This window comes from Vidua chalybeata, chromosome 2 (assembly GCF_026979565.1).
Source record: "Vidua chalybeata isolate OUT-0048 chromosome 2, bVidCha1 merged haplotype, whole genome shotgun sequence".
NCBI lineage: Eukaryota > Metazoa > Chordata > Aves > Passeriformes > Viduidae > Vidua > Vidua chalybeata.
Genome location: NC_071531.1, coordinates 86,176,194 through 86,200,790, shown reverse-complemented (window position 1 = coordinate 86,200,790; position 24,597 = coordinate 86,176,194). Strand labels below are relative to the sequence as shown.

Genomic DNA, 24,597 nt, shown 5'->3' with positions numbered 1-24,597 from the left:
TCTCCCTTCAGCTAATTCATGTTGGTTTGCATCCTTTCTTCTCTTTATTTCATTATTCTCCCTTCTTCATTTGTAAACTTAAAATAGTTAGGGTAAATATGGGGGGGGGGGAAATAAAGAAACCCTCTTTACAAATGCTGCTGAGGTTATAGCTCTCTTAGAAATACCTGTGGTAAGTTTCCAGGAGCTGCAATATTCAGCATGCTGTGATGTGCTGTGTGCTATGTTAGCTATCCTGCTATCAGTGCTGAGATAGCTAATTTAAAGATAGCTCCAATATGTTCCCTTGAGCTCTGGTGACTCCTGGAGTGTTGACTGTGAAAAAGTACTCTGATTACACAGTGAATGAGTATTCTATATAATATATGTGGTATACCTGACAAGATAATGGAAAATGGAAAAGGAAGAGTGCTTTTCTCCATTTGCAGGTATTCAGTTTGACTGTAGGGAATGAAAAAGGTGAAGGAAATTATGGGAGGGAAGTGCAGGACACCATCATAAGAACTACTGTCTGTTTCTTCTTGTGAAAGGGCAGCATTAAAATTCAGATCATCCCAGCAACAGGAGCGGCATCATTGCCTTTCAGGAATGGGGAAATGCAATTCAACAGTGCTTGCATTTGTCAGCAGATCATGGGACTGAGAAGGGGGAACCCAATTAAAGGTGTCAGCATTTCTGCACTGACTTCAGGTTCCAGAATAGTGTATTGTCTCATAATTGCTTCCTTTACATTCGATCCAGTGAACTTTACTCCACTTCTGCAGTCCCACATCTGTTTTGTTGCACAGCTGTAACTGGTTTAGAGTCCTCATAATAAAAAGGAAACCTCTTTTCTTTCAAAGCAATCTGTAGTTTGGCAGGGAATAAAATGGCTACTTCAGCACTGGTGACAGAAAAATCTGCCTTTCATTGACAGAAATAATTTTCTCTAGACTCCTGTGTAGGCACACTGTCTGCAAATATATACCCTTAAGTACCTTAGGGGCTAACATGTAGTATAGAAATACAGTTTAATCTTTTATACTTTGTAATAATTTTCTTTACTGTGTTTCTCGGTGAATTCTTCTCCCCCTTATGCTGTAGTGTTTCATTCAACTTCATGCATTTCTCTGCTGCAATGCTGTATTGCAGTTTCACTTCTTTATCTTTTGCAATAAATCACTTACTTTTCTTTATAAATAATTTGAGTTTCTCTGCTAGTATTTTTTCCAGGACCCTCAATTCCTATTCTGAACAGAAGTTGTATGTAGTAGGGTGGTTTTAAAATCCAAGAAGTTCTAGAAGCCCAGACCTGATCTGCAAAAATTTTGGGTTTGTAACTCAGAAATATAACAGAAATTAATTTGGAGAGCAAAATGTTATTCAATGAGCCAAACACAGCACAGCCTCTGAATGCTCTCTAAAACCAATGCAGAAAACAGGGACAAAACACATTGCACCATTTTTGTCTTGCATCTGAAATATTTCTCAAATTTATAGTGCCTTCTCAAGCTGCAGACTCAGCCTTTGGTGAGCAAGAATGTGAAGTTGCCTCTGGGCAGTGGCATGGCAGATTTCTGCAGCAGTTGTCTTCTTCAGCCATTCTGTCTCTCTCTGCTTTCCACAAGTTCACCTCAAGCCATTCAGCAGGGAATTTACAAGCTATAAAACTGCATTATTCAGTTATGAAGTAACAACCTCATCATCATGACTTCAGCAAGGGCTCGTAAAAGGCAGCGTCAGATTTATAAGCAGAGGAGTTGCCAGCTGTGTCTAACAGATGGTTTGCAATGACAGACTTGCTGGGTTTTGAAACTCAAGAAGGTAAAATTCTGGTTAGGTGTTCATTGATAGTCTTTCTTTGTAAATTATTAAATGGGTTAAAAATAAAGCAAATACTTCATGTGGAGCACTTATTTTGGGGACATAGTATTGTCCTCTTGGATGTGATTTTCTACATTGTAAATTAACTTCCATGTTCCTTATTGCTTTTGCAAAAGCAGTCGTGATGCAGAAAAATGCTGTCCTTCCATGCCACAGTTTGGTCACTGTTCTATGTATAGTTTGTCAATTTTCTGTTCTTTTGATGCTTTTTCAATATGACACCCAAGTAGTATGTTCACTCTGTGGGTTAAGTAGGGGGCTGGGGACTCAGCTGCCTGCCTTTGGAAGGGTAAGAGGCACATTGCTTTGCTCTCCAGGTGCTTGTTAACTCTATTTTTGAAAAACAGAGGCCACATTTTCCTTTTTCTCTTTTTTTGGGAGCTCACTAGATCTACGCAGTCTTTCAAAACTAATTGCCAGTGGCTCAGAAACTTCATTTATTTCCCTCTCACTTGAGGCTGTATTTCATAGCATTTATTAGTGAACTGCAAAATATTAATGAAGGCATCAAGCCAGTTTTTTTTTTTCCTCACAGAAGCATGAAAAAGGGTGAAAGACAGTGAGATCCCTTATATCACTCACACATATCAGACTGAGTATTTGGAATATCTTAGGAATTGTTCTAAGACACAAAAACTGTTAATGCAGTCTGGACCTATTATTAAGGACAAGCTGCAACAGAAATATTGAGAGCGCTTTCACATTATTTCAGAATAGTTGTTTCCCATTAACCCTACCAGGACCCTCCAATATTGCAGAAGGTGTTAAAAGGCATTTAGAGATCATTATAAGATTAGGCATTTAAAGATCATTTTGAAGGCACAGAGTCCACTGCATGAACCTGGAGATCTTAATACGTCCACGACTACCTGCATGGACACGTCTCTTTTACAAATTAGCCCTGTAATATTTCAGTAGTCATGAAATTATGACATATTTAATTAGACACATTGAGACTTCATTATAATATCTGCATAATTCCTATCATTTTGCCTGATTGCATGAAATCCTGTAGCTCATGGAAGAGTGGGATGTTGTCTCATTTTGGCACACGTGGTGTTCTGGTGGCATGAGTCAGCGACAGTTTAAACAGAGACCATGTCTGTTTCTGCTTGCTGTGTTTGCCCATCTGTTTCTTCTCTGTCATTTGCAATTATTTATCTCCAAACTGAGGAAATAAAAAGATGGCTATTCTGTTTTTTTAATAATGATATTCAAAGTCAGATTCCACACCATTCTGAAAATAATAGATTCCTGAGTATAATATTATACAGTGCAAGATTACAAACGAATAATTTCAAGGAAAAGACTCAATGCATAATGAACTTAGCAAAATTAATAGTTGCTGACATTAGTGTTTGCCTGAAGTGACAGATCTGGTTGGACAGAGGGACACTGTGTATCATCATAAGCCTGGGGTGGCATGGACATGCCAATGCTGCCAGCCCATTGGTGTACTCAAAATTATTTAATTTTGAGGTTGCACAGACTGTTGCTGTGTGGGGGTGATGCTGAATTATGTTTCAAAAGGAAAAAATACTTTGAACATCAAAAGGGGAGTAGAAGCAGCTCTTCAGCAGAGGTGAGAGCTGTGAGGCATGAACAGGGCAGTGATCCATACTTAGGGGCAACGTAAGCATTGCCCATGGTCCCTTGGAAGTGGTCAGAGTGAATTGTTCACCTCTTGATGGATACTTGGGGGAAAATGGAAGAAGTCTCTTCTCCTGACTGCTTTTAACCTTCGCTCCAGGAGTGCCTTTTGAATAGCAATCTCACAAAGGTACTTTAATACATAAAAAATCACGGTATTAAATAAAAAAAGGGAACAATTGTGTGAAAATGCATTAGGGGAGTGACAAGCCTAAAAACACTATGTTAAATCAATAATATTTCTCACCAATGCAACATGAAAATGTGGTGATATTTTAATCAGCTAAAACACTTACTTTGTTACTTCTGAGTATCCCATAAGTGCTATGATAGTCCTGGAAATATGGGTGGATGTTGCTGAAATTCTGAAGAAAAACAGTGAGCTGGACACCTTCAATTTCTCATTGTAGCGTAACATATTTTGTATAAGGAAGGGTGACAAAGTCTTTTGCAGCCCTATCAAGTAGTATTGTCATTTAGTGGTTCCAAATTACTCCAGTAGTCTTTGCAATTATTAATAGTTGATTAGGATCAATTGAGAATATATAATTTGATAGATACAGCACTCTAGTCAAGAATTGAATTAATAGATCATTGGTGCAAATCATAGAATCACAGAGTTGGAAAAACCTCCAAGATCAAGTCTAACCTGTGACTGAGCACCTCCATGTCAAGAAGACAATGACACTAAGTGCCACATCTTGTCATTTCTTGAACACCTCCAGGGTGTTCACCGACTCCACCACCTCCCTGGGCAGTCCATTCCAATGCTTGTCAACCCTTTCAGTGAAGAATTTCTTCCAGATGTCTGACCTGAACCTCTGCTGGTGCAGCGTGACTCCATTTGCTTTTGTCCTGTTGCTGATTGCCGGCAGAAATGGGCTGACTCCCACCTTGCTGCAGCTTCCCTGGGCTTGTGCCAGGTACGCAGGCTGCTTTTGCACATGTGGAGGCTAAAGCTTGTTAGCTTTTGTACAAATTGATGAATGCAATATGGGCACGGGCCCTGCTGGGGGTTTGAGTAGAATTAACAGTAATGATGCATGCTATTAAAACCTGACATTTATTAAGCACAGACAGACTGCCAAGGCGGCTGCAGCTGTGGGCTTGGGTGTGCCCTCTCCCACGGGATGTGTGTCATCTTCCTGAGCCACACCAACACTGGTGGGAAAGCAGGGGAGGCTGCAGGCACTACCAAGAGACCACTTAAACTCTCTTTCTGTGACAGTTGTCAGGATCCTGGGAACAGGAAGCTCAAATCTTTCCCCATTCCAAAATTCCAGGTAAATGCCGAACACATTGAGTTCAAGAAGCCTCACTGAATTCAAGAATTTGTCTCTGTCATTAATTTTTGAAATTGTTAACTTCATTTATCTAAAAGATTGTATACATTTTCTACTGATTTTATCATGGCTTTCATTTCATATAGAGAATTCCTACTTATTTATTTCTTTAAAAATTGCTCAGAAGACAGTTTTATGCTGGCACATCAGAAAATGAGACCAGTTGTACTTCAAAACAACACTTCAAAGGTTTTATTGATTTTTGGGGTTTTTTAAGAGGAATGTTTCATCAAGGGCTTTCAGTGAAGTTCTTTCTTCAACACTTCTTGTAATATACAGTGCTCTGAAAAGTCATAATATTGTCTTCTTAAATGATTAACTTAAAGGGCAAAAGCATCAATGCCTGAGGAGTAGAATAAGTTGAGACTGATGTATATTAGTTAGTAATGCAGGTTTTTCTACTTAGATTTCCAGCATTTAGAACTATAGCCTGGCAGGAAACAAAATATGAAGGCAATTTTCCTTTGAAGGTCTCTTCTCTGGGAGTACATGTTCAGCTTCTCAGTTTGTGTGGATGTGTGCGGATGTGTGCATATTTTATTCAATCTTAATCTCCAAAATCTGAATGTTGTAATGTGATCAGCACTTCATGGTGGTCTTACTTTTCATATTTTATACCAGATTACACTCATAAGTTGCATGTGTTTATAGGTAGAGAGAAGGGTGAGGACAAGGGGGAAAAAAAGGTATTCTGTGGAATATGAGATAAGAATTTTATTGTGAGTCTTATGGGGGTCTGTCTGTATTGCTGGAGATGAGCCATGGCACAACTATGCACTTCTCTTGGAAGAGTGCTGATAAACCCTTGTGTCACACCAAAGCAGAGGGGAGTCTATGGTGAAGATGGAGCAGGGAAGCTCCTGGACAAACAGTTACAGTGCTCTTTAAAAGTATCTGTAAGATAATTGCTCATATCTATTTACTTTTAAAGCTACACTCGATTCATTTATATGGCCTGGAGTTTATCCTTCTAATTCTGTGCTTGGAGAGAGAGCTCAAGTGCTGATCACCATGCCCCTGAGGGCAGCCACCACTCAGCACACTCTGGAGCTGGCTGGCACACCACCCACCATGCGGTTTGCACCACCCACAAAACACCACCCAATGTGTTTTGGAAGGAAGGACTGGCTCAGCTCAGGTCCACTCACAGTCCCACTGAGCATTCTTAGGAATGACATCTCTTATGAAGACTTCATTCACTTCCTCCTTTGTCTTTTTTTTTTTTTCCCTCAAGACTGATGACTGTGCTACACTTTGACAGCTTGTGATGAGTTTTTCCAAGATGAATATCTGCCCTAAGCCATATTATTTTAATTATTTTCTTTAGAAAAATCATGACCGGAAAATGCCAGGAATTTCTGAGAATAAAGCAGGGAGGAAAAGAGTTTGTTTTCTGATCTTGATAAATGTGTTGATTTTGAGTAGCTATAACTTCTCTTTATTTTGACGAAGGCTTGAAATTTGTCAGGGGGTGGTTGGTGGTGTGGATGAGGAGCTGAATTTTCTATAAAAAAGTAGGTTTTGTTGTGCCACTCCTACTTGTATCCAAGAGAAAAGCTGTGTGTTTGTGTCTGCTGAGTGGATATTAGATGGAGCTCCTGTGAGTGCAGCCACGTGGAGCATCTCTGAAGACAAATTTCCCTGTGGTCACACCAGGGCTTCTGTGGGGAACACAGGGCTACCTGTGATTTCTGTGACATCCCAACTGGCTGGATAGTGTAGAATAGTGCTATCTTGTGTAAGGGAAGCACTGATTTACCAGTGATCACCAGGAGGAAGGGACTGCTCAGGAGGGAGCCCCACACTTTGCTCCTCCATCTCCAAGCAGTGGGTGATGTTCTGCCTTATGTCGGGTGTGTTGTCTCCAGCACAGGGACTGGAGCATGCACCCATGCATCACTGGCTTCTACAGCATTTGGGGTCTCTGGTTCACTCCTCACAGACTCCTGACTCTCAAGTCATGGTACTCAGAATATACAAAACTGGCAGCATGAAGCTGGAAATCACTTTCCTGTCACTGAACCCAGCCAGCAGTGGTCCCTGATGGTGGGAGTCCTGTTTTGGTATGTGCCCTGTTTAGGTTTGTTTCTAACATATGTAAGTGCTTAGCAGCTTTATCTTGAGGGTGAGGTAACTCTGATATATACCCCAGGAGTGATTTTAGATGAACTAAGCACTTCATCTCATGTGTGCAGGTGAGTTTTTCAGATGTAAAGAGTTACCACATGGTTTGGGGGCTGGCCATCACATTTACGTTAATAAAAAAAAAGATGAAGAGCCAAGGTTTGTGATGCCACAGCAGCACCAAATGGTGGCAGGGGAAAAAAACATAAATCAAGCCCTACTCTTTTTAGCCTCTTTATTCCTCCTGAACTGTGCGAGTTTGGGGAGCCTTATGGATAATAAACAAGGGGGAAGAAATGCCTGCATATACAAGCTTGTGCTACTTGGTGAGAACACAGAACCAAACCTGGTTTTCAAGGAGTCAGAAACAATATATTTCTACAAAATCAGATAAAGTTGTCAGTGTTGTCAAGTATTGCAGTGTGTATCAGATTGTGTCAAGTCTGTTACAGGCATGAGTGCTGTCTCTGTGGTTTTGAGTTAGTGGAGGGAAGAAAAAGACCTGAAATATGTGGTCTTGTCCAGAAGAAAAAGAATAGTGAATCTTTTTTAAGTTTCTTCAGTCCCCAGTTAGGCATAATCAAAGTACTCCTGAGATGGTTTAGCTCTCTGCCTTTCACTTCAAGCTGTGTGTGAGAAGCCTCCTGTTACTCCAGTGGGTGCAGTGTATTGACAGCAGGGCAGGCAGACTAGAAAGCCAATTAATCTTTCCTGAAATCCCACTTGCTGTTGTTATAGAAGCTATGTTAAATTCTACTAGCTGGTTAAAACTTGTGGCAGTAGTCCCCCAGGTCCTCAGCCCTTTTGGTAACACCAGATACTGTGATGGTCCTGGTCAAGTTACCCACCTGTGATGAAGGGGACTGAAGCACAGAAGGTTGTTGGACCTTGCCCACATGTGAGCAGGTCCTCGGTGGATGGGATGGGTGCTCCACAGAGTCTCCAGAGAGGAGTTGGAGAAACCAACAGCCCCATGCCCTTGCCTGCAGCCTCCTACTTCAAGGTGGGCATTGCCGCACCAAATTGAGCTGATTCACGTGTTCCTGCCAGCAGATAAATATCTTAATTAATTCTGAATCCACTGAATGTAAATGGAGCCTATGTGACAGGTTTAGTGGGATTTTCAGCAGCAAAGGTATGACCTTCTTCAGCATGTTCACATTCCAGTCCTGGGTCTGCTTAGGTCACATTTCCCAAAGATAATCCAGTCTTATCTTCTGCCATCAGTACTGTTGGGCATCTTTTTTGTCCTGAGTGCAGCATGAATGAAAAAGAAGAGGAGGTTACTCTGACCAGATGGAGTCCAATGCAAGCAGTGTCAGATTAAATTTACAAACTGTTAAGAGCAGTCTTGTGGAGAAAGACTTCGAGGTACTGGTGGCTAAAAAATTAAAAATTACCTGGCAATGTGCACTCACAACCCAGAAAGCCAGTTGTGTTGTAGGCTGCATCCAAAGCAGTGTGGCCAGCAGGCTGAGATATTATCCCACCTGAAGTGCTGCATCCAGCTCTGACGCCCTGAGCCCATAAAGAAAAGCATGGATCTGTTACAGCAAATCCAGAGAAGGCCCTGAAAATGATCAGAGGGGTAGAACACAACTCCAATGAAGATAGGCTGAAAGAGTGGGAAATGTTCAGTCTGGGGAACAGAAGGCTGGGAGATATTACTGCAGCTTTTCAACAAATAAAGGGAGTTTATAAAAAAAAGAGAAACTTTTTACCAGGGCATGTAGTGACAGTTCAAGGGACAATGGTTTTAAATCAAAAAGAGGGTAAGTTTGTATTGGATGTAAGGAAGATATTTCTGCAGTGAAGATGGTGAGATGCAGGAACACACTGGTGAGAGAATTTGTGGATATCCCATCATTTGTAGTTTTCAAGGCCAGGTTGCATGGAGCCTTGACCAACCTGATCTAATGACAGATGTCTCTGCCAATGGCAGGGGGATTGGACTAGATGATCTTTGGAAGATCATCTCCATTGCAAACCATTCCAAAAGTTAACTAGTCACCAGATACCCTCCAATACAAGCAATTCTGAAACAAGTTAGCCTAATAGCCAGCATCTGGTCTGACCAGGTCATTGTAAAGTTTCCGTAGGTATTATATGTAGAAGAGTGTAAGCATAAATCAGTTCCTCAGTGGCTGATGGGGACATGCATGTTTCTGAGTTACATAGCAAGCTAATTATGGCAGTCAAGGACTGCAGATGATAAGACACAGTTTGTAATCAAGAGCTGATAGCACACAAGAGGTTATGAGTAAGCTATAATAAATTAAACAGCCTTTGGAAGTCAGGACAAGTACTGTGGGCATGCTACAGCGGAGTAGAGTGGGTCAGTAAGTGATGTGTAGGTGACCTGATGTGGTCAAAGGCATAGGCCTGAGAAAATGATGTCTGCAGGAGTTCTCAGGATAGATGTGAATGGTGAACAAGTCCACACGATGAAGATAGGGATGACAGCTTAGACCACATTTCAGCTATACAGCTTGCTGTGAGACAACAGCTACAGCTTATGCATGGCAAACATAACAAATAGAGGACCTGGAGTGAGAAGGTGCTGCCAGCACTACAGACCCGAAATATGATGGTAGAACTCCAATAAAGGAGATGTAAGGGATTACCTGTTTCTTTTTCTCCTTATCAGTACATCTTTTGTCACAGATATCTACTTTATTGGATACAGCAAAGCTCAGCATGTCAGCTGTTAACTGAAATGAATTATCCCAGGCTTGGAGCGTGCAGCATGTCTCACTGCCTGGCAGTGATGGTTTCTTAATGGCTGCTGTTGTATTATGTGAAAAACTATGCAGAGAAGTCTGTGAGCATTGTAGTGTCAGTTTTGGTGATTTACTCCAGTTTCTTGTTTAGAATTGCAGAATATCAATGTTTTGAATCCTCAGAAATGTGACACTTGTACAATATTTGTGACTGTCACATCAGAAAGGAGCTTGGAACTCTGTCAGCTTGGCATGCTGTTGACTCTGCAACTTACTTTTGAATGAGGGAAAGCAGGCAAACAAGGAATTTCAGACTCTGGCCCTTGAAAACCATGAGCATAGCCTTTTAAAATAAATGTCTGTCATAAATTTGGTTTTAAAGCACTTCAAAAGGACTTACATGACTAATAAAACTTGAAGTTGTTTTTATTAGAATTTTACCTTTGGAACAAAGCAAGTCTTCCATAAAGGTCGTATTTGTTCCTGAAATCAAAAAACCAAATCCCCTTTTTTGGGCTATTTCTTACCTTGGAAAAAATTTTTCTTGCATTGTAGCTCTAAATAACTTTTTTAAAGCTGCTCTTTTTGGGGTTTTTTTGCTGACTATAGCATATCAGAGCGGTTGACCTGAAGTCCAACATGCTGTTCAATTACATTATAGAGCCTTGCTTGCTTTGAGTGCATGTGGACATGGGTGTGCAGCACCACATGCTTCCACCAAGACAGCTCTGTCAGATTGGCGTCTTGACCTGGCTCTGGACCTCAGGACCCAGAGCAAACCAAAACAAATTATTAGTGGCAGAATGCCACCATCCCATGGTCCATTATTGGGCTGGCTTAGCTACACACAGTTCTTCCAGCAAGCATGGGCTACAAATACGGTATAACCCATTATTTAATTTTTGACAACCAAAGGCACACAACCTTATGTCTGCTAGGACAGATAATCCTGAGAGTGCAGGGAGTGAATTTTGCAGATATTGTTCATGCTTGTTAGAAAACAAAGAGAATACTGTGACACTTGTCTTCTTCCAGGCGTTCAGGTCCATATGTAACTTCAGAGACATGAGAGATTGCACTAAGTGCTGTTGAGGGGCTTCAGATCCCTTTGGCAAAGGACAGGAGCTCCCTTCACCTCAGTCTCGCCCTGAGCATGGGTGAAGCTCTGTGAATAGCTAGCTGGTTCTCAAAGTCAAAAGTGCTTCTTATTGAATATGGATTTAGGAAAATAGCTTATTTAAAAAAATATATATTTTCCATGCTATATGCATGACTAAGTGTGATCTGAATGTCTTCAGAATATTAAGGAGCAGCTGCTGGGTCCCATAGGAGTTTTATCTGACTCACATTATAAAGCCAAGGTGCTGCTGCAAAGGAAAAATTCTGCAAGGTTCCTGGATTTTTTTATAGGGTCACAGAAAACTATCTCCCCTGTAGTTGAACTGTACATACCTGTCTTGTAAATTGGAAATTTTTGCTTCATTTGTATAAAATGGGGGGGTTTGGAGAAAAAAAAAATAAAACTCACAAAAAAGACTGCAAACAAAAGCCTTCTCCCCTCACAGTAATTTTTTTTTTATTGCTTGTCTGCTTCTACTACTGCTGTTTTAAGACATTGTCTAGATTGCACAAAATTTCACAATGTTGCCACCGTAACTGTGAGTTCGATTATTTGTTCTAACCCTCTTTTCTTTACCCAATATTGTAATTGGCTTCTTTTGCTAAGTTGACCCTTCCTTTTCTCTAAACGTGGGTTCCCTATGAAGGATACACTAAAAAGTACCTACAACAGAAAGATCAGACAATACTCTATTAGCAACTGCTCCTTCTGTACACATTGACCTTTTCTATCAACAGAACAAGCAGTGACAAACATGCTCCTTCCAATGCTTAGGATCCAAAGTGGAATAAATTGATACAGTTGCTGATCTATTTTTCTGCTTTTTTGTTATGTGTGTACTTTCAAAACAGCAAGTAGGAGAAGTGGTTGGGTTCCAAAATGAATGGTGACAAGTAATGATCCTCATACCTGTCAAACACATAAATATGCTGTCACACTGGATGAAACTGAAGTAGAGATGTTGTCTGCTTTGCCAGATAATTTCTGGGGAAGGACAGGGTTAGAAATTAATGCAGCTTGGAACTACTTGCTCTACATTCGTTTCCATCCTTTATTTTGCTGATTTGAAAGATACTTTAGAGGCCATGTGCAGTTCCTGAGATGTAGTTACATCCTTCTCAGAGTCCATCATTGACACAGCATTTGGAGAATTAAATTTATACCTGAATTTAGTGGAGAAAGAATGCCATTACTTTTTTGATGTAGTTTTAATTAGTTTAATTATCCCTGGAGGCATCTAGAAGTCAGATTCATGAACATATATTCCATCCTGCTGCTGGAATCAAGCTGGGAAACTCCTGTGTGTTGAGTTGTTAATACTTTCCTGTAAGTAGCCAAGTGCTGTATCTTTCCCATAAGCAGTTATCACAAATAGTTGTGTCTACCAGGCTGTTCTCACATGTTCTCATTCTGCTTTTCTCTGGCCACAATTACATCTCTGCCATAACTTTTATTTTCTTATTCTTAAAAACCTTATCATAAAGGTCTTATCACCATTTCTAATTGCCCCAGCCTTGGCCAGCAGCACATCTGTCTTGGGATTGGCTCTGCCAGACATGGGGGAAACATCTGGCAGCTTCTCAGAGAAGCCACCCCTGCTATCAAAACCTGGCCACGCAAAATCGAATACAGCATTTTGTCATTTAACTCCTGATTCTCTGATCTTCACATTTGAGGTTAAGAAGGGGCAATTTTAGCATTATCTGGTTTCCGCAGATCTCTCTGATCCCTCTTATTAAGACACTCAGTCTGAAACTGAGAGTGGGACTGTCCTTGGAAAATGCTCACTGTGAACCCTTGAAAGTCAGGTGAGCTTGCTGCTCATGTCAGGTTATTCTGCCCATTCTGCCAGTGTTTTACTGCATGATCTTGAAGAGATCAATGAAGTGCTACAGGCATAGCATCTTTGGGACCTCCTTGCCAGAGTGGTCTTTAGAATGTTGCCAAGTGCTGTGAAGTAAAATTAATAAGGAGAAAGGCAAAGATAGCAGAATGTCTTAGCATAATTCAGTTCAGGAGTTGAGCAAGCAAGAGAGACAGAAGGAAGCCAATCTTCATTCATTCTGGTGTTTGCAGAACCATTTTGGCTGTGGGCTATAGCCTGTATCCTGTCAAAGTTAAAATGGATGTTCATGATGCTCTGTTTTGATTTTATCATCTGTGAACTCTTTGTCTGGCAAGAATGTGTTTGTTGATTCTTGGATACATATCAATATTTACCTTGTCCCCATTTTTCTCTTTCCTTTTTGTTTACTGACACTGTGATTACAACCTATAGATCATGGATTTAGATAATTATTTGGGTTTAGATAATTATTTGTGTTTGGTGTAATTTTGTTTGTAATTTAATTTGGTAAATAATTTTTATTTATTTATTAATTAGATAGCTAATTGCTGCCTGTTATCTCACAACTGCTCTGAAATCACCTCTTCTGTGAGGTTTGAAGAGAGGGATCCCAAATTTTATTTCTTTTGTCTGTGTATTTTTCTCTATCTTCGGCCATGGACTTGCTGAATGAGGGCAGTCCTGCGTGTCTCTGAGACCTGTCTAGGTATTACTGTCCTGTCTTAGTGTGTTTTAGCACCTTTAGGAACAACTAAGAGGCATGAACAATAATTCTTTTCATACATTATCGAGTTTCTTTTTCACAGTAGCATTCACCAGTTCTTGTACCAGTGACACATGTAAAAAAACCACAGAGAAACAATACTGCTCTGAGCTTTGGTTACGACTAGATTGTTCTCTGTAGAAATTCTTTCTCGTTGGGAATTATTTATCTTAGTGCTCCATAAAGCTTGTTGATTGTCACAAAAATATATTTAATCCCAATTGCTAATTGTTAACTTTTATTTCTGAAAATTTGGTATTGTGCAAAGATTTTGCTGAAGCAAACAGTGCAAGAAAGAATGCGTTCAGTTTAGATCTTGGGTCCCTAGTCAGTCTTGAGTCTCTTTCTCTAATATAATTGCAATATCTAGACATAGAAAATGTCACTGAAAATGTTGCATAAGAACCTGACTGTTATAAGAAAAGTGCTCTGAATGGTTTGAATCTAGTCACAAATACATGTAAGACTACAGTAGGTATAAGATTTTCACATTTTGGTGATGAAGTTTCTCACATTTGGTGAGAAACCATTGCCCATGATTTCTCTTTAGCAGAAATGAATGAGTATTGCATAAAAAAAATGTACTCTGAAGAGGAGCAAGTCCTTTTTCTTACATAGTGAATAATGCTTATGCAAGATCAGTAATTTTTGATACTATGAATTCTGTCCACTGCTTCTCTTCTCTTTAATTTCTTTGCCTGTATTCTATGTATTTTTTTAAGAAAGGCTTGGAAGTTTTTAAAAGAAATTCTGATATTAATATATGTTTTTAGCAACCACTTTCTAGTGGTAAATTAATCACAAAAATAAAAAAAAAAAGGTGAAATAACAGTTATTGATGTAATGCTGGAGTGTTTTTCCTTTATGGGTTTAGGAAAAGGTCTGTTGAGATCACAGCTTTCTAAATAATAATTGAATCTTTATATTCCAGATCAGATGTCATTTTAAAAGGGAAATGCCATCATTTTTTCTTCCTATCTTTCTCTAACTACTTTTGCACTGCTTTTTCCATAAATACAGCCCCATTTTTCAGCCTTTTCCCTTCAAAAGAAACAAAGTCAAGAGTCAGTTGCATCCATACTGTTGCCATGGCTGTAATGCAATTTCTTTTTCTTCAATATTTTAAGCATGTGTTGCAACCCCTGAATGGACACAGATTATCGAACAATAGTAAGATAATACAGAGAAATCTTCAATCTCCCATTGTGTTGGAAATATTTGCTTTATTCTGACTTTAAAGATTAATAGTTTTGCTGGGATATATTCAGTTCCATTGATATTTGAATATTAGAAGCTATCTTTCAGATAACATTAAACAGAAGTGATATTTCTGTTGAAATCTTGATGGCAGAATTCTCTCACTCATATGTGAACCCACTGAAGGGACCTTGTACACCTTATTCTGATTCTCATACTAAAACACTTGGGTCTAGAGAATATGACGTGTATAGTGGTTGGATTTTAAATGTGACTTGGTCAAGGTTTTGGGTTTGGATTAGATTTTTTTTTTCTTGTTTTTATTATCTTTTAAATTCCCTGGGGAGTTTTTGCATTGACTTTAGTAGCGTTTGAACAGGGCACATAGGAGTCTGAAAAACATGGTTACTTTGCCAAGGAGTTGTTTTCCTTGATCTGTTTAACCAAGCATTGATTTTGCTCCCCCATGTGCTCTGAATGCACTTCAGAATTAAAGGCTGCTTTTATTAGCAGTTTTTAAGGCAGGGAGCAGTGTGATGTCTTCCTGAGCATCTTTAGAGAACAGCAGCATTACAGCTCCTAGAAGAGCTTTGCAAACTGTTTGTGTTAATTACTGCTAGAAATTCTTATAATAAAGTAGGTATGATTCTATTTACGGGTTTTGCTAAAAAATGGAGTCCATCCGTGACTTCTCATTAGCATGCAGTAAGGAAGCCTGTTGTTTAAGTCAGGAGTGATTTAGCTCTTCTCCATTTTCCTCAAGGTGTTCACTTCCAGGAGAAAAGCTCTGGTCCCAGTGGTCTGGAGAGTGTACTTCATCTGCCCTTCCTCCACTCCCCAGTCTGGCATGAGAAGGAGGGAGATCTTAAGAAATCCACTTCTAAACCTCACCAGTGGGACTCGGACACAAAAAGAGAGAGGATCAATGAAAATCCTGTGTGCCCAAAGGCATTTTGATTTTTTTTAAGCCAATTCAATTAGTCTAACTAAAAATGTTAATTTTTCTTGCGAACTTCCTTTTCTACCCTCAGACCACGTAGTGTTTTTCTACTAGCAAATAATGGGCATATAATTAGTAACGGATGTGACTGTGACTTGCTTTCTATATGTTCTTCTATTACTTGTCATTTTTGCAATTACCTGGTTTCTGTGCTCCATCTCCAGTTCTTTTCCTGTCCTGCCAGTTGTGATCACAGCAGCTTTTGCAGAAGGGTTTTATGTAATCATATGGTGCCTAGCTCAGGAAACGCCTTGAATCCTGAGGACTAGAAGTTGCTGCCATGATGCATTTTAAAAGCAACAGCCATGTCAAGGAGATACATCTTGTCACGGAAGGTGTCCCCAGGCAGTTGTGGTGTGCTCCTTTGCCAGGCCAGGAGGAAGGCTTCCAGGAAGCTGTGGGCATGTCTGTCCTGCATTGTACACTGCACAGCAGAAACCAGTGCAGCATTTTTTCTGGAGTATTGTGTATCTGTGGTTGAGTTAGGTGTGAAAACCTTCTGTAGACCTTACTATGTTCAAAGGGAGAAGCAGATTGAGAAGTGTGTTGCCTGTCATCCTGACCAATTATGTACAAGCAGTCTGCTGGGTTTTTTGTGTGATTGCAAAAGGAGGGGAGGGAGGAGAAGGAAGGCTCACACAGCAGATGTGATTGATCAACATGTTAACTAGTGTAGCAAAATCCCATCTGTTTATATGGTTTACATCTTTCCCAGCTATGAAGCAGGGATGAGAAGAAAAGAAGCACAGAAACAAAATCCATCATGAATGAAAAATTGGAGCCCAGTCCTGTTACTGAAGAAACTAGCACAGCTTCAAGAAGAATAAAATCATGTCTTAAGAAAGTCTACACGAATATCCCTAATATTGTCCTCCCCTAATTCTGCTTGGCAAGAAAATGGGGCTTTTTCTCTCCAGATCTCTATTTTTTGTTCAAAATGTGGTTAAGCCTTTGGGTGTCTTCTGCAATAATCAAACAGGATCTAGAATAAAGAATATTATAGCAAGGGAGCCTTTCATAACTAATTGCTACTTAATTGTGGTTGGAGTTTTTCAGTTTCTCTCTGCTTGGTTTCTCTTATTCCTGGCAATGGAAGTGAGTGGGATAATAAAACATACTGAGATCCACACCTATATTGATAACTGCATTTCTTCCTGCTAAAATATGATGACATTTAAAAATTATTTGTGCTGTGAGCAGATTCTATGGAGTAACAGCACCATGTTTGCCTTGCTTCTTTCCATAGTTTCTACGAAAGAAGTAGCTGAAGTGGCTTTAATTCTGAATGAAGAAGCAGTGTTTATGGTTTCTTTAATCACTGTTTACTTTCAGTAAGAGAGTTTTTTCAAGTAATGGGAGTAAAATATATTCTTCTATCAATCTGTCTAGACATTAAGAATGCTATGTAGAAAACTATTATAATTTAATCATCGATGTACTCATCTAGGGGAAAAAATCACCAGAGGCATGCATGCAGAAATGTCTTAGCTGTGTATGCAGATTCTCAAAAAAAGGGCTGTGAATGTATAATTTTGCATGCACAGAAATTCAAACTACCAACGTTTTGACTTCTGTCACAGTACACGTGCCCCATGGCATGCCTGATGAAAAGCTTTTGTGATCTGCCAGAAAATAACTATTATCTCGTACAAACACAGAATCAGGGGTAATTCATGTCCAGTCAGTCTCTCTTTGGGATCTTCCTGGATGTGGGCTGGGGCAGAAGGTGGAAAGTAAAGACCTGGAGAAGGTGTGATGTTCACAGATATCTAAGAAGAGAGGTGGTAATTTTACAGTGAAGTTAAGAAATACAATTCTGCCGGAATTGTAGAACAAATGTGATGCCCAAGTGGTATTTTTGGATCCAGCCAAAATTTGGAGTACGAATAAAATGAGTAATGACAAATGTATTGGTTCTCCTTTTAAAGTAATTCATTGTCCAATCTCCATGAACTGCAAATTTTGTCTGAATCCCAAGGTAATTTAGATTGCTTTGGTGGTATCTCTTCAACACATGGCCTCCTAGGACTACAGTCTTTTTCCCATTCCTTGGTCTTAGTCTGCAGGAAGTAATTATGTATTAGCAATATTTCTGCTACTACTATGATGCTAATAATATATAGCTCTAATGTGTCTCATATCTTTTCCAGCAGCCAAGAAAACTCCCTTCTCTTATCTGCCACTGTTTACTTTAAGGAGTAATACTTTCTTTCATGTTCTCCCACTAACCTTGAATATTTATAGTAGCATCAGGTGCCTTGACAGTCTTTGTGTCCTGCTCCTTAATTTCTAAGAGAAGATACAGTCTTCTGGTTTCCCCATAATCAGCCATGTGTTGTGTTTGGGTAGAAAGCTATTCTCTGCAAACTTTTTTTCTCCAGCAATTGATGCAGTTTTTGAACTCTTGTCTTTTTGGGGAGAAAGAAGTAACCCCTACATCCATTCTGTTCATTCTCATTTAAGAAAACAAATCTCTGCTTTTAATTTTTTTTCTTTTCATTGTTTATCTTTTTCAAACCTGTAGTTGGCTTGAGTTTTAATTCTTTTTTTTTCTGTTAATATTTCTTTATTAAAAATGGTGTTGCCAGTGGACTTTTTTGAAACCACCTCCTCCAATTTTTTTTTTTTTTTTGAGCTGTCTCCTTCAGCTCTTGGATTTCTTCATTAATTGCTATAGTACATAAAGACTGATCATTCTGCATCTTGACAAAACAGCAACATGTATTTGGAGAATGTGAAGAACTCAGTTCATATATAATTGATTCATAGGCTTTTAATGACTAGTTAGCATTTCTTTCAGGACTCGCTTCTCAAAAGCAGTCTTGTTATGGCCATATGGAAATATTTCAGATGATTAAAGAAAGGGAGGAAAAAACTCCCTAAAGTAAAGTATCATATAAGGGAAACTGCCAGTGACAAGATTTTAGGTGAATTTTGAAGTAAGGCCCTGAAAGTATCCATGTGTTTACATCAGTAACAGACATCCACAAATGGTATAGCATCTGAGTGTTTTTGTAAATGGTAAACTGTGTATTTCAATGTCAAATTCTTACTTCAAAATCTGGGTTTTAGCTCTGTGCAGTAGTGGCAAATTTGTTCAAAAGGTGTGACCAGGAAAGGAAAAAACCATGATAGGAACAATTGCCTGGGTGAAAGCTCCATTTGGGTCACATGAGCAATACTGGTTTGTACTGGTTGAGGAGCTGACATTCTCCAGAATCACATGGAAGTCCCCAGTGCATGTGGGAGGGACTTTCAAGGGTGCCTGACTTGCTGATCCTAGCAAATTCTAACAGCACTAAAAGTGTGAAAAGAATGAATGAAAATCACTAATTTTGCTGAATTCAGCTATTACGTTTATGTACAGAAGATAATTTGGAAATCACAAAAAACCCAATATATTAATATTTGTGTAGAAACAAATGCAAATGCTTTCCTTTGAATCAAACAACTCAGTCCATGTTGATATAATTAGGATTCTTCCCCAACTCAACCTGCAAATAGAAAAAAAACCCATGCATAAGTTCTTCAACTCTGTTTAATAGGTCAGAGAAGCACAACTTGAATTTTCCCTATAAGCCAATTTAGTTCAATTTCTCATGAGTTCAGTGTATCACAGCACTGGGCACTTACTGCTGCTGGTCCTGCTCAGATTAAAGTTTTCGCTTCCTCTTTCCACCTGCGGCTCTGGTCAGATCCTCAGCTGGTGTAAATAGCTGTGATCACTGTAGGGATGCTGCTGATTTACACAAGCAGGTGGTCTGGTTCCAGGCTGTCTTACTGCTCTATGAAAATGGATTTGGTGAGCAAGCTTCTTTTGTAAATGTCTGAGCTGAGTTTATTAACATCTTAGTATGCCTCAGACAAGCAGCGTTTTTTTAGAGTGTTTTCATTTTTATTTCTTAGGAGAATGTTATGTTTATTCTTTCTTTATTACTTAAAGGCTGCATTGGGGAAACAAATTGTCCATTGAGATGGGTTTAGTGGGGCATTTGTTTTGTTCTTGACAGAATGGTTCTCTGCATCCATTAAAAAGTAGGAAGACAGAAGAAAAGCATTTAATTTAAAGCTTTATGTATGAAATAACCAAGTAAATGTGTATGTGACTAGACTTGAACTGGTAGGTGGGGGACCACCAGTCCCTTAATTAAAGTGAATGAATCAGGGAAGACTCTCAGCCTTTACCTTGCAGCTGTGTAGCAGACAAACTCTCAGCTGGTGGGAACCTGGGGTTCTGCTGGGCTTTTAGGGTTTCTGGATGCTTTTTGGGGAATGGCACCACCTTATGCCAGTGCATGCCAGGACTGAGCCTTGCTGCTCCTGGCAGGGAGGGAGAGAGGGAAGGAGGGAAAGAGAGGGAGGACTGCCTTCTCCCTGGCAAATATGTGCTGCACAAATCATGATAGTGTTTGCATCTGTCAGTGTGTGCTTAAAAAACTCCTACAGACCTGTGATTGAAGAAAGAGTATGGATGTGGGCAGCCTGTGCCATTGCATACTCCATCCTGTCCATAGCCCATGATGCCCTTGGGGAGCACAGTGAGAACAATGTCTCTGAAATGCTGCCCCTCATTTTGGGCAATGAAGGGGCAAAAACTGGGTTGGCAAATCTGCTGTTTGGGAAGGAGGTGCTGTGAAATGTCTTGCTGTGATTCCACCAGTGCTCTTGGAGCCTCTCTTAGCTGGTGTCTGCTCCCCTCCCCTACCACTGTAGCCAAGTCCAGCATCTCACTGGTCCTCGCAGCTGTGCAATGCAGCTGTGATCTGAGAGGAGAATCATGGAGTGTATCAGTGTCTGTAACAGCGCATGAGGTTTACCAGGTGGGAACTTTGTTTTAGTAGCAAATGAGAACTGAAGGTCTGAGAAAGATGGAGCTTGAGTGAGATGGGGAGCACCATGAAAATAAAAAAGGTGAACCACTTTAAATAAAATAAATCAGTCCATAGGCCAGCAAATGATAGGACAGTAGTGCTGCAAATAGTACTTAAACTGCTGACAACTGATTTTAGTAACATGCAATGAAGCTGTCATTTACCAAAGTTGTCAGTTACTTAATTATAGTTTCTCCTAGATGTTATTTAAGGTCATACTTGTGTTATTTTCTTATTTACAGTCTAAACTATAAAAAGACCCAGAACATTTCAGCCTAGGAAATCCAAAAATGGTTGCTGCTATGTACTCTAGAGTGTCTGCTGTAAAGTAGGGCTTCTGAAGTCTCTAAATCAAGAAAGGTTTAAAATTTCATCCTTTGATGGACTTCCATCTTCCATGGCTTCCATAGAAAAGACTGAGATAAGCTAAGGACGAAATAAATGAAGCAGGTTGGAAGTTCAAACAAAAAAAAAAAGGTGGTCTCTGGAATTCTTGTCAATAAATAGAAATCAGAAAAATACAATTTTGACACCAAATTTATCATTAATCCAACTTTCATATTTACTCTTCCAAGGTTAATGTGTTTTTTTTCTTTCTTGCGTCAAACACATGAACAAAAACATTTTTCTGACATTGTATATTCCATTGCTGTTATAAGTAGAGATTTTTTTTTTTTGTCTTACTGGACTGTAATTCTAGATGCCAAAAAAAATATGCAAAGCCAATTGAGTAAAAGCCATTTTTTTGGGTAGTCCAAAGAGTGCCAAGGTATCCTTATGCATTTCAAGAATTAGTGTGGAAAACAGTTTTTGCAGGAAATGGTGCAGCATGTCCCTGTCTCCATTCAATAGCTCTGATACAGGGTGTTAATGAAATGATGTGAGAGTACTGTATTTACTGGACTTTCTCACCCTTTTTGTCTCCGTTACATAAGCCTCTTATCTGTCTCCTCTCTGGCCAAACAGCTGCTCAGAGCTGTGTTGAATAGTCAACATGCAGCTATGCCATGTGAGCAGACAGGACCTCAGCACATGGTGTTCACCCAGATGTGCAGCATCATTTTCATCACAGAACTGGGATGACACAGGAGTAAAATAGTCCCCTTTGACCTCCCTGTCTGAAACTGATGGAGGTTAGACCTTCTCACCTGCAGGGTACAAGCCTTGGTGGCTTGGTGTTGATCTCTTGGGTTCCAGATACTCTTAGGGACCTATTCTGGTCATGCCTCAGCCAAGCATCCAAATCCTGCCTGCTATGCAGGCACATGCATGCCATCGCTGTGTGCATCTCTCCTTTTTTTTGCTGTGCAATCAGGAAGTGTAAAGCAGAACCTGAGATTGCTCCCTTAAATCCTCTGACATGATATCTACAGGCATTTCTCCTCACTATTATGTTTTCAGCTAGGTGGGAGCAAACTGGGTTTGGCTGGTGCACCGTGTTTCTCTGGAAGCTTTAATGTGAGGTGGTGTCTGCTGGTTAACCTTAAGTCATCTCATGTGTCTTCTGAAAGTTGGAGGAGTGAAATGTGTCCCTTTGTGTTCCTGCTGGTTAGATCTGTAGGCAAAGTCTGCTGAATTTTTCATCGTAACTGCTCCATTCTTTTTTTAGTCAAACATTTCACTGAATCCACAGTCAAAGGATGACTTTGAAGTTTGGCTTTGTCTCCAGTGCAATTGCATGGGGGACTCCAGCTTTCCGTTTAAAAGTGAGAGTTCATTGAAGGTCTATGAAAGTGAAGGATTATTTAATTACATCCTGATTTGCCAACAGTGTACTCAGCCCTACTCAGAACATAAAGATACATAATGTCTGCTCCCTGTGGAGTCTTAGCAAAGTCTTGGTTATCATTGCCTCCACACAGGTTTCAGTGTGTTTTTCATCTGCTCACATAGGATCTGTTGTGCCTCTAACTTAACAAACCTAAGAATAAGTTAGGCTCTTCCTTTTTTTCATCAACAATCCCCCCTTTCAGCCTAGAAGGAATGTTTCCAATAAGTTCCTCTTGGTAATGAGCCAAACAGCTGTTTTTCCAGAAAGGACTTGGGAAGCTGAGGTGTGTAAATCAAATCTTTGGAGTAAGTTCCTCTTCCAGTTTTGGTTTTGGCTTATGGTGGTCAGGATGTGTCTGTACTGGTATGAGAGATGGTTGCTGCGTGTGGTAGAGCAGCTCCTGAGCTTGTGGGCTATGCTGATACACACCAGTATTATCTTCCCAGCCACTGGTCCCTAAATATTGGCAGTGAATGAGCTCTCCTGCACTCCAAAGACATGTAGTTTTGTTCCTAGGTGAAGGTCTAAGGAAATGTCTAGATGATCATTTAGTACAAGATCGTAACAATAAAAGAAGGCCACAGCCAAGAATTTTATGTGCCTGGAAACTTTGTTGAATTGCAGTATCTATCCACATGACAGCTCTGCAGCATTCTGATGCCAAACCTCCAGAGAAAGTCCTAAGCACTTACAGGAAAGATCCCCTGCCCTTTCAAATTCTCAGTACTTTCAGTATGCACAACTTAAATTACTTTCCAGACAGGGAATTTAGTTTCTCAACATGGGTTTTATCTAAATGATGTAAAGCTGCCTCAGTGGCCCTACTCATGTTCTGCCTTCATTCCAGGAAAAGATCTCAATGTCTTCTGCCCTCCTTGCACCAGTGCTGTCTGTGGTTTTCAGAAGAGGGAAACAGACATGGGGGCAGAAAGGAGGCTATGGTGTGCTCTGCTCTGGTCTGAACTGTCAGAGACTGATGACAGAGTGCCTTGGAGTAGAGAGTAGAAAAGCTGCTGGGTCTTTAATTTTTTGGCTTAATCTCGAGTTCTGGTCCTTGTGCCAAGAATTTCTGCTGCATTGTACCTCCATCCATTCCTTGGAAAATGGACAAGCCATCTTTGAAGCAATATCCAGAACCTATCCATCCCTTGAGAGGAGACAGAAGTGGTCTGAATTTTCTTGAGTAAATAGAAGAATCACAACACAGGCTTCTGTTTCCTTGGAGGAGATTAAGCTGTGTCCTGATTTTCAGAATAGAGTTTATTTTTTAGCTGTTAGGGTACTGTACAAAAAAGAACAGACTACTAACAATCTGCCTTTTTTAAAAAAAGATTAAGGTAACTTTATGGTATTAGGTATTTAATGCACCTGACTTAAAGGGACTGAAGTATGCCCACAAGCTTTTATCTTTGCACAGTTGGTTGATATATGGACTCTAAGAGACAAAAAACATGCCCATGGCAAATGCAGTCCAAGGAAAGGATGTCTGTTAGAATACTTTTGCCAGACTTTCCATTATAAGAAGTGACTTTTCACTCCCTTTCAGAGATTTTGGATCTTCAATGCTGACACAGAGGGTAAGGAAACATCACATCACAAAAGAAAATTGCCTTGATTTGTCTTACGGAACAGATCTCCTTTTACTGCCTAATGTCCCAACATGTGACCTCCACTCTGTAATTGCCTATCTATCTGCTACAATATGTTCAACATGAAAAGACTGTCCCCTTTTGATTATACTTTCTTTTTCCTTCTATCAGCATTTTTTTTTCTTTAAGAAAATTCCTTGTCTTATTCAGACGTAGAAATGCTTGAGTGAAACAGTTTCTAAAACAGTATTTTAAAACAAATTCTCTTTTAAGACTTGAGCGATGCCAAACTTATGGGCAAAAAGTCTTTGTTTGGTTGTAAAAAAACTGAAAAATAACAAAGGGAAAACGGAAAAGGAATATATTTTTGTATATATATGAAAATATATTTTCAGGATAATTTGAAGGAAACTTCCCATAAAGTTCTACTTTCTTGAAGCCACTGTCTAAACAGGAAAATTCAGAATGTCTAAATTCACAGTTTGCTATTTCTTTGCAAAACATTGTGAGCCGATTCCAGTGTTGATATTTGTGCTTAATAGCAATTGTGTCTCTAATTGGCACCATCTTGTCCAAGGCACTACACAAGTTTTATGTACCAGCCTTCTTACAAAGATGTTGGCACTCACTGCAAACATCTGTTTCAGTTATCATGTTTCCCTTAAGCTCTTTGCAGCACCAGAAGAACCATTTCCTTCTGTATGTTTTTCCTCATGGTTTCTCAAGGTTTTATGTGTTTT

General features: G+C 39.7%; 1 protein-coding gene across 4 annotated transcripts in view; it reads left to right on the top strand.

The window, feature by feature from the left end:
- Positions 1 to 24,597, top strand: part of PDGFD (platelet derived growth factor D) — a 136,080-nt gene that overhangs the window by 46,032 nt on the left and 65,451 nt on the right. The window lies entirely within an intron of this gene.